The following is a 7829-nucleotide window of genomic DNA, read 5'->3' on the forward strand; positions in this document are numbered from 1 at the left end:
CAGCTTTTCGCATGAGGTGGCCAAAGTATTAGAGTTTCAGCTTCAACATCAGTCCTTCCAATGAATACCCAGGGCTGATCTCCTTTAGGATGGACTGGTTGGATCCTTGCTGTCCAAGGGACTCTCAAGAGTCTTCTCCAATACCACAGTTCAAAAGCATCAATTCTTCGGCGCTCAGCTTTCTTCACAGTCCAACTCTCACATCCATACATGACCACTGGAAAAACCATAGCCTTGACTAGACAGACCTTTGTTGGCAAAGTAATGTCTCTGCTTTTTAATATCCTGTCTAGGTTGGTCATAACTTTCCTTCCAAGGAGTAAACGTCTTTTAATTTCATGGCTGCAGTCACCATCTGCAGTGATTTTGGAGCCCCCAAGAATAAAGTCTGACACTGTTTCCACTGTTTCCCCATCTATTTGCCGTGAAATGATCCACCCACTATTACACAGACAGAAAAATGAGAATCAGTATTCACCCATATTACATGTGATGCATTCCTGTTTTTCTCTTTTTTTCTCTTTATATTCTGACTGTGCCCTAGATGACTTCACAGTTTAGGGTCTTTGACTTGGTTTCCTTTGGAGAACGGGTGTGTTGATCTGGCTTTTCTGTACTGATAGAGTGTTTCAGGGATAGCATTTCATGAGGTGAGAGTGCAGCTGGCTAAGCAGGAGGACTGTTCCACACCTGGAAACATCTGGCTCTTGGGCTCTATAAAGTTTCAGCTAGCACTAAATTTGGATTTAGCCCTTAAGTACCTGCTACTCCTTGATGAAATGAATTCCTTAGGTATGCCTTAACTAAATATTTTGAGTTATTCCAGTGTTAGACCATTCTCTGAGGATGCAAGGAGCTGGGTTGCTTTTGGCTTTCTATTCTTGATATTTACTGTGATGTCAGACTTGGCTCCCCCTATTGCTTATCTTAACCATAAACTGTATATTCTTTAAGGCTCAGATCTTAGTAGTTGATTCTTCAGTTTTCTGGTGGCTTGCTAGTGCATATTCAGATACTTCATGTATTTCCTCTTTCTTGAAGTCTTCATTCTGTTTGCAGACTAAATAGCTAGCATTTTTTTTCACTGAAGAGGAAAAGAGTTAATTTACATGGGAATTTATTTGACTTTAATCTTAAGTAATTATAAAGTTAAGCAGAGAACTACATGTTTTAACTCTGATTTAGTGTTTATAGTTATTTAGAATTATTAGAATTGTAACTTACAGAGCTATGCTTTGAATCTCAGAGGGAGAATATTTGCACTTGGTACTGTTCTTGATGACTCTTAACAGGAGTAACCAAGGTACTGTTGTGTGTATATATATAGTTTTAGCTAGCACTAAAACTGTGTGTATATATAGTTTTAAATCTTGTTTTTATGACTGTAGGACTCAAAAATATTAAATAGGCATTGTATTCATTCCAGTCTAGAAGTTGTGTATGGTTTGCATTATTGTTTTTTGTAGCAAAATATATGTAACATAAAATTTACTTTTTCAACCATTTTTAAATATACAGTTCAGTGGCATTCAGTATATTCACATGATTGTGCAACTATCCCCACCATCCGTCTCCAGAACTTGAACTTTCCAAAATGAAGCTGTGTACCTATTCAGGGTTAACTTTCTTTGCTGCTCTCCCCTCAGCCCATAGCAACCTCCATTCTGCTCTCTGTCTCTAGGAATATGACTACTCTGAGTATCTACTGGCCACCTGGATTGTTTCCATTTTTTGGCTGTTGTGATTAACGCTACTATGTACATTGGTGTACAGATATCTGTGTGAGTCCTGCTTTCAGTTCTTTTAGGTATACGCTCAGTAATGGAATTGCTGGATCGCATGGTAATTCTGTGTTTAATTTTTTGGGGGGAATGAATATACATTTTACTGGTTTTCTTTTGCATCTGTATTATAGATATATTTTTAATAAATAATTACAGGTCTGTTTCTATAATTTTCCAGTGGCTGCATAGGGTTCCAGACTATGGCTATGTCTTGGTTTATTTGTCGATGTTTCTATCATTAACAATTCTTGCTATAATAAACACTATTCTGGTTCATTTATTCATCAGATATTTAGTGAACACCTGCATATGCTCGGCATGTGTAATGACTTTTGTACAGACATATTTGCACACATCCATTTACTTAGGATCAAGTTTTTAGAAATGAGACTGTTGGGTCAAAGGATGGGCATATTTTAAAATATGATTATTTTCCTGGAAGTTTTTATAAACTATTTAAAAATATAGTCCCAAATAATGAATAGGAATGTCAGATTCCCCATGCTTTATGAAATACTGGGTATTATTTATCTTTTTAGTATTTGTTAATCTGAGATGATAGTAATTTGCATCTCTTTGGTCACTACTAGTGAAGTAGAACATCTTGTGCTTACAGTTTTGTTTCTTCTTTTGTCAGTTGTGTATTCATGTATTTCTGCTCCTAGCTTTTTCTTATTAACTTGTTAACTTATTAACTTTTTCTTATTAACTTGTATACTGCTGCTACTGCTGCTAAGTCACTTCAGTCGTGTCCAACTTTGTGTGACCCCATAGATGGCAGCCCACCAAGCTCCCCCATCCCTCGGACTCGCCAGGCAAGAACACTAGAGTGGGTTGCCATTTCCTTCTCCATTGCAGGAAAGTGAAAGTGAAGTTGCTCAGTCGTATCCGACTCATAGCGACCCTATGGACTGCAGCCTACCAGGCTTCTCCGTCCATGGGATTTTCCAGGCAGGAGTACTGGAGTGGGGTGCCATATATATATTGTTTTATATTATAGGTATTTCCCCAAATTTTTTTTTCTTCATAATCTCTTTTGCAGTGTAGCTGCTTTACTTTTTATAGTAAGTTTTATTAGTCCTTTACAATTTCTGTTTGGTTTCTTTTTTCTGGTGGTCGTGGCCCACCCTGATTTAAGTCTGTGTGTGTGTATGGGTGTGTGTGTGTGTATGTTTGTATGTTTGTAAGGGAGTGGTTTATAGAAAAACTTTCTTAAAATAGAAATCTTTGCATGAAGTGATCTGTTTTGAATTAAATCTGACATTGAAAGTAGTTTGGGAAAATGAAATGTAAAAGGCAGGTGATGAATCAAAAGTTTAACTTTTTTTTTTTAAATGAAAATCTTCATAAAGATTGATGAAAACATTTCCAAACCAATACTTACTTGCCATAGAAAACAAGTACATATTGAACCTAATTTACTTTTTATTGATCTCTTAAGGATTCAGGGGATATTTACTTGTTAATTTAGATATGTAGGCTATAGTAGATTGGAGAAATGGTACATTAACTTCAGGAGATATTCCACAGATTTTTACTTGTTCTCAAAATTTCTTTCATTATGTGTCATTAGAGGTTGCTGAAGAGGATGCTGCTTCGGTTGGTATTTGTCTTTGTAACTGCTTTTGCCTATATCTCATTCCTTGAAACCTTTGATTACTTTAATCCTGATCTTTTCTGTATCTTGTTGCTATATCTGGTTCCTGATTGTTTTTAATCTTTTCAATACCTTTATTCTTTTGTTTCTATTCTTGATTTCAACGCGAGCTTTATAAGGATTGAAAGAACTTAGTCATACCATGTAGTCTTTAATTTTTATATACAGATTCTTTCCAGCATTGTGTACATTTTAAGCTCCAAGTGCACAACTCTTCTGGACATTTGAGTTTGCTGACTACCTGGATGTTAGTGGAGGATGTATATGTAGAGCAAGTATTACAGTCATTTGACCTATAATATAATAATGAAGAGTGAAATATAATAATGGAGAGTGGAAAAGCTGGCTTAAAACTCAGCATTCACAAAACTAAGATCATGCATCTTGTCCCATCACTTCATGGCAAATGGAAGGGGAAAAAGTAGAATCAGTGACAGATTTTTCTCTTCTTGGGCTCCAAAATCACTGTGGATGGTGACTGCAGCCATGAAATAGAAGATACTTGCTTCTCGGAAGAAAAACAGTGCCAAACCTAGACAGCATAGTAAAAAGCAAAGACATCACTTTGCTGACAAAGGTCTGTATAGTCAAAGCTATGGCTTTTCCAGTAGTCATGTATGGATATGAGAGTTGGACCATAAAAAAGCCTGAGTGCTGAAGAATTGATGCTTTCAAATTGGTGCTAAAGAAGACTCTTGAGAGTCCCTTGGACTTCAAGGAGATCAAACCAGTCAGTCCTAAAGGAAATCAACCCTGAATATTCATTGGAAGGACTTAGGCTAAAGCTGAAGCTCTAATACTTTGACCACCTGATGGGAAGAGCCAACTCGTTGGAAAAGACCCTGATGCTGGGAAATATTGAAGGCAAAAGGAGAAAAGGGCAGCAGAGGATGAGATAGTTAGATAGCATCACCAACTCAATGGACATGAATTTGAGCAAGCTCCAGGTTATAGTGGAGGACAGGGATGTCTAGCTTGCTGCAGTCCATGAGGTCACAAAGAGTTGGATACAACTTAGCCACTGAACAACAACAAACAATAATGAAATAAAATCATACTTATAATGATTTGATGAAAATGTTGAGCCTTATGAACTTAATCATGAATCTGTCTTGTGACCTTGATCAAATCCTTTAAAGTGGTATAGTTTTCATTTTGCAAATTTGGATGGTTTCTTATTTTAGCTTTCTTTGCCTTAGAGTTTTGCTTGCATAGCAAATGCAAGAGCCAAAGAGTTAAGAGTTCGAGGACTTTAGGGAACATCTGCTGTCTAATTTGTTCTCTCTACAAATATTTACCTGGCACTGTCTTGGTTTTGAGGATACAGTGAAGTCCCTGTCTTCATGGAGTTTACAATCTTTTATGAAACGAAGGTTATACAGAACTCTGTGATCTTATTTAAAGAGTCCTCATTTCATTTTAGTGGGTTTTAACATGCTTAAAAGAAAAAGGATTTGGTCCCTTATATGCCAGATAGGAAATGAGGAACTTGTAAAGCAGGAGGAAGAAATCCTAAAAGAGTGAACAAGGACAGTGCCTCTCAAATTTTTCTGTGTGTATGAATCACATGAGGATCTTGTTAAATTGCAGATTCTGAACCAATAGGTCCAACGTCCTGGGATTTTGCATTTCTAACAAACTTCTGGATGCTGCTCCTGGTACCAGTCTATGAACCACAGTTTGAGTAGCAAGGAATTAGTATTTCATTAAGAGAAAAGAAGAATAACCTGTTAACCTTTTTGAGAGGAGGGATTTGGGGCCATGCAGCATAGGCTTGGAGTTGTGAGCAACACATCACTCAGAACTTGACCTTGGTGAAATGGAATTATAAGAGCTATTAATTTCATATATAAAGAGGGGGTATTGAGGAGGTAGTCAACATCTGTTTTTTTTGGATGGCATCTAGAACTAAGGCTGGATGGTCTTAAAGGGTCTGAAACCTTTGAAAAGATATTAGGAGGTGAAAGACATGAGGATCTTCAGGTATGATAAAAATAACTAGTCAGATAATTTATGAGTGAAGTATTGACTAGGAGGACTTAGTTTGTAATTGGGAAGATTTTCTCTCCTCTTTTACTTATTCTAACTGGCATAGTGATTCTAGTTTTTAAAAAAATGTAAATGCTGGTTCTTGTTTTTTAATATGTATATGTATTTTTTCCTATAGGCACCTTCTGTGTGGAAAGTATGTCAAATTTCTTTGTTACAGGTCTGAATAAAACTTAAGTGTGCTTGAGTTGCCCTTTTCTGATCTGTTCCTCTAGTATCAGCTACTTGGAACATAAATAACCTAGGAGTTCATTTATCTTCATAGAATTAGCAGAAGACTCTTAATCTTGGAGGTGGTGTAAAATGCTCAGTGGATATCAAACATTTACCCATAGGAAAAAATTTGTCAAGCCAGATCTTTGAACCAGCAGCCTTATATTTAGTTCTGTGAATTCACAATGCTAGTGTTTCCAATTATGTTTTTTACATTTTCCCCCATTCTTGTACTGTTTTAGAAGTAATATATATTCATATATCCTCTTTAATAAACACCTAATTTGTTACAGACTGAAGATGTTGGGAAATTACTGCTAACACCCACAATTTATTATGGCTTCTGTCATTGTAATATTGATTTCCTTTGAAAACAGGTATATATGGCAAGGAGACTTAGTTATTGTTTGTTATATAGGCAGAAAGATGTGAAATGTAATCATGGATTCAGGTCAGTTCATTTCAGTCGCTCAGTCATGTCCGACTCTTTGCGACCCCATGAACTGCAGCATACCAGGCCTCCCTGTCCATCACCAACTCCCGGAGTTCACTCAGACTCATGTCCATCGAGTCGGTGATGCCATCCAGCCATCTCATCCTCTGTCGTCCCCTTCTCCTCCTGCCCCCAATCCTTCCCAGCATCAGAGTCTTTTCGAATGAGTCAACTCTTTGCATGAGGTGGCCAAAGTATTAGAGTTTCAGCTTTAGCATCATTTTTTCCAAAGAAATCCCAGGGCTGATCTCCTTCAGAATGGACTGGTTGGGTCTCCATGCAGTCCAAGGGACTCTCAAGAGTCTTCTCCAACACCACAGTTCAAAAGCATCAATTCTTGGGCGCTCAGCTTCACAGTCCAACTCTCACATCCATACATGACCACAGAAAAACCATAGCCTTGACTAGACGGACCTTTGTTGGCAAAGTAATGTCTCTGCTTTTGAATATGCTATCTAGGTTGCTCATAACTTTCCTTCCAAGGAGTAAGCGTCTTTTAATTTCATGGCTGCAGTCACCATCTGTAGTGATTTTGGAGCCCAGAAAAATAAAGTCTGACACAGTTTCCACTGTTTTCCCATCAATTTCCCATGAAGTGGCTGAGATAAATCTCCATGTTCCTTTAATTGTATTAGTTCATTATGATCAAATGAACTACATGTAAAGTGTTTTTAGTAGTTACGTACCCAGTCAATTTCTGGCATATTTAAAAAGCATTTGCTGCACCTATTGTTATTTTGGTATTTAGTTCTTTTTTAACATAATTGTTAAAACTGAAAGTAAAACATCAAAAGCATTATAGTCTGTTCTAGAATCAGGCTAAGGAAAAAATGAAGTAAAACACATTGTATGCTAAAAATATATTATGCAACTTACATCTGAAATTGTTTTGTTAGAGCATGTATTGAAAATGAATTTCAACTCTCCTTATTCTGTAGGTTTTTTATAATGTGATTATCTGAAAGTGGATGTCCATATAAAGTAAGTTTCCAATGTCTTCCAATTTTTAACTCAATTTAACTTTAGAACCATACTCTGCTGCTGCTGCTGCTGCTGCTAAGTCGCTTCAGTCGTGTCCGACTCTGTGCAACCCCATAGACAGCAGCCCACCAGACTCCTCTGTCCCTGGGATTCTCCAGGCAAGAACACTGGAGTGGGTTGCCATTTCCTTCTCCAGTGCATGAAAGTGAAAAGTGAAAGTGAAGTTGCTCAGTCATGTCTGACTCTTCATGACCCCATGGTCTGCAGCCTACCAGGCTCCTCCGTCCATGGGATTTTCCAGGCAAGAGTACTGAAGTGGGTTGCCATTGCCTTCTCTGTTAGAACCATATAAGCCTTTCCTATATATTCTGAAAACTCAATGTAGTAATACCTGGAAATGTAATTGAAATATAAAATAAATGAAAAAATAATGTAAATGTAAAGTAAATGAGAAAGAAATTACAGATAAGCTTAACATTGAAATAATTTAAAAGAAAAAAAGGACATGTCTTGTTAATTTACATTACTGCACTGGTGTATGGGGCTTTTGAGGTCAGGGACTGTGTTATATGTATTTGTGTTTAGCACACATACTAAAGGACTCTTTGTTTAGTGTTTTTTTTGTTTTGTTTTGTTTTTGTTTTTAAGAGTC

General features: G+C 37.0%; 1 protein-coding gene across 9 annotated transcripts in view; it reads left to right on the plus strand.

The window, feature by feature from the left end:
• Positions 1–7829, plus strand: part of NUMB (numb homolog (Drosophila)) — a 163754-nt gene that overhangs the window by 36891 nt on the left and 119034 nt on the right. The window contains exon 1 of one of the 9 annotated variants that reach the window (XM_010855787.1): positions 6748–7177. The exons of the other annotated variants lie outside the window; for them this stretch is intronic. The gene's annotated coding sequence lies outside the window, so the exon portion shown is untranslated. Of the gene's footprint in view, positions 1–6747; positions 7178–7829 lie in introns of those variants that run through there. 9 annotated transcript variants of the gene reach the window in all.

This window comes from Bison bison, unplaced genomic scaffold, assembly GCF_000754665.1.
Source record: "Bison bison bison isolate TAMUID 2011002044 unplaced genomic scaffold, Bison_UMD1.0 scf7180017864368, whole genome shotgun sequence".
In the NCBI taxonomy this organism is placed as follows: Eukaryota; Metazoa; Chordata; class Mammalia; order Artiodactyla; family Bovidae; genus Bison; species Bison bison.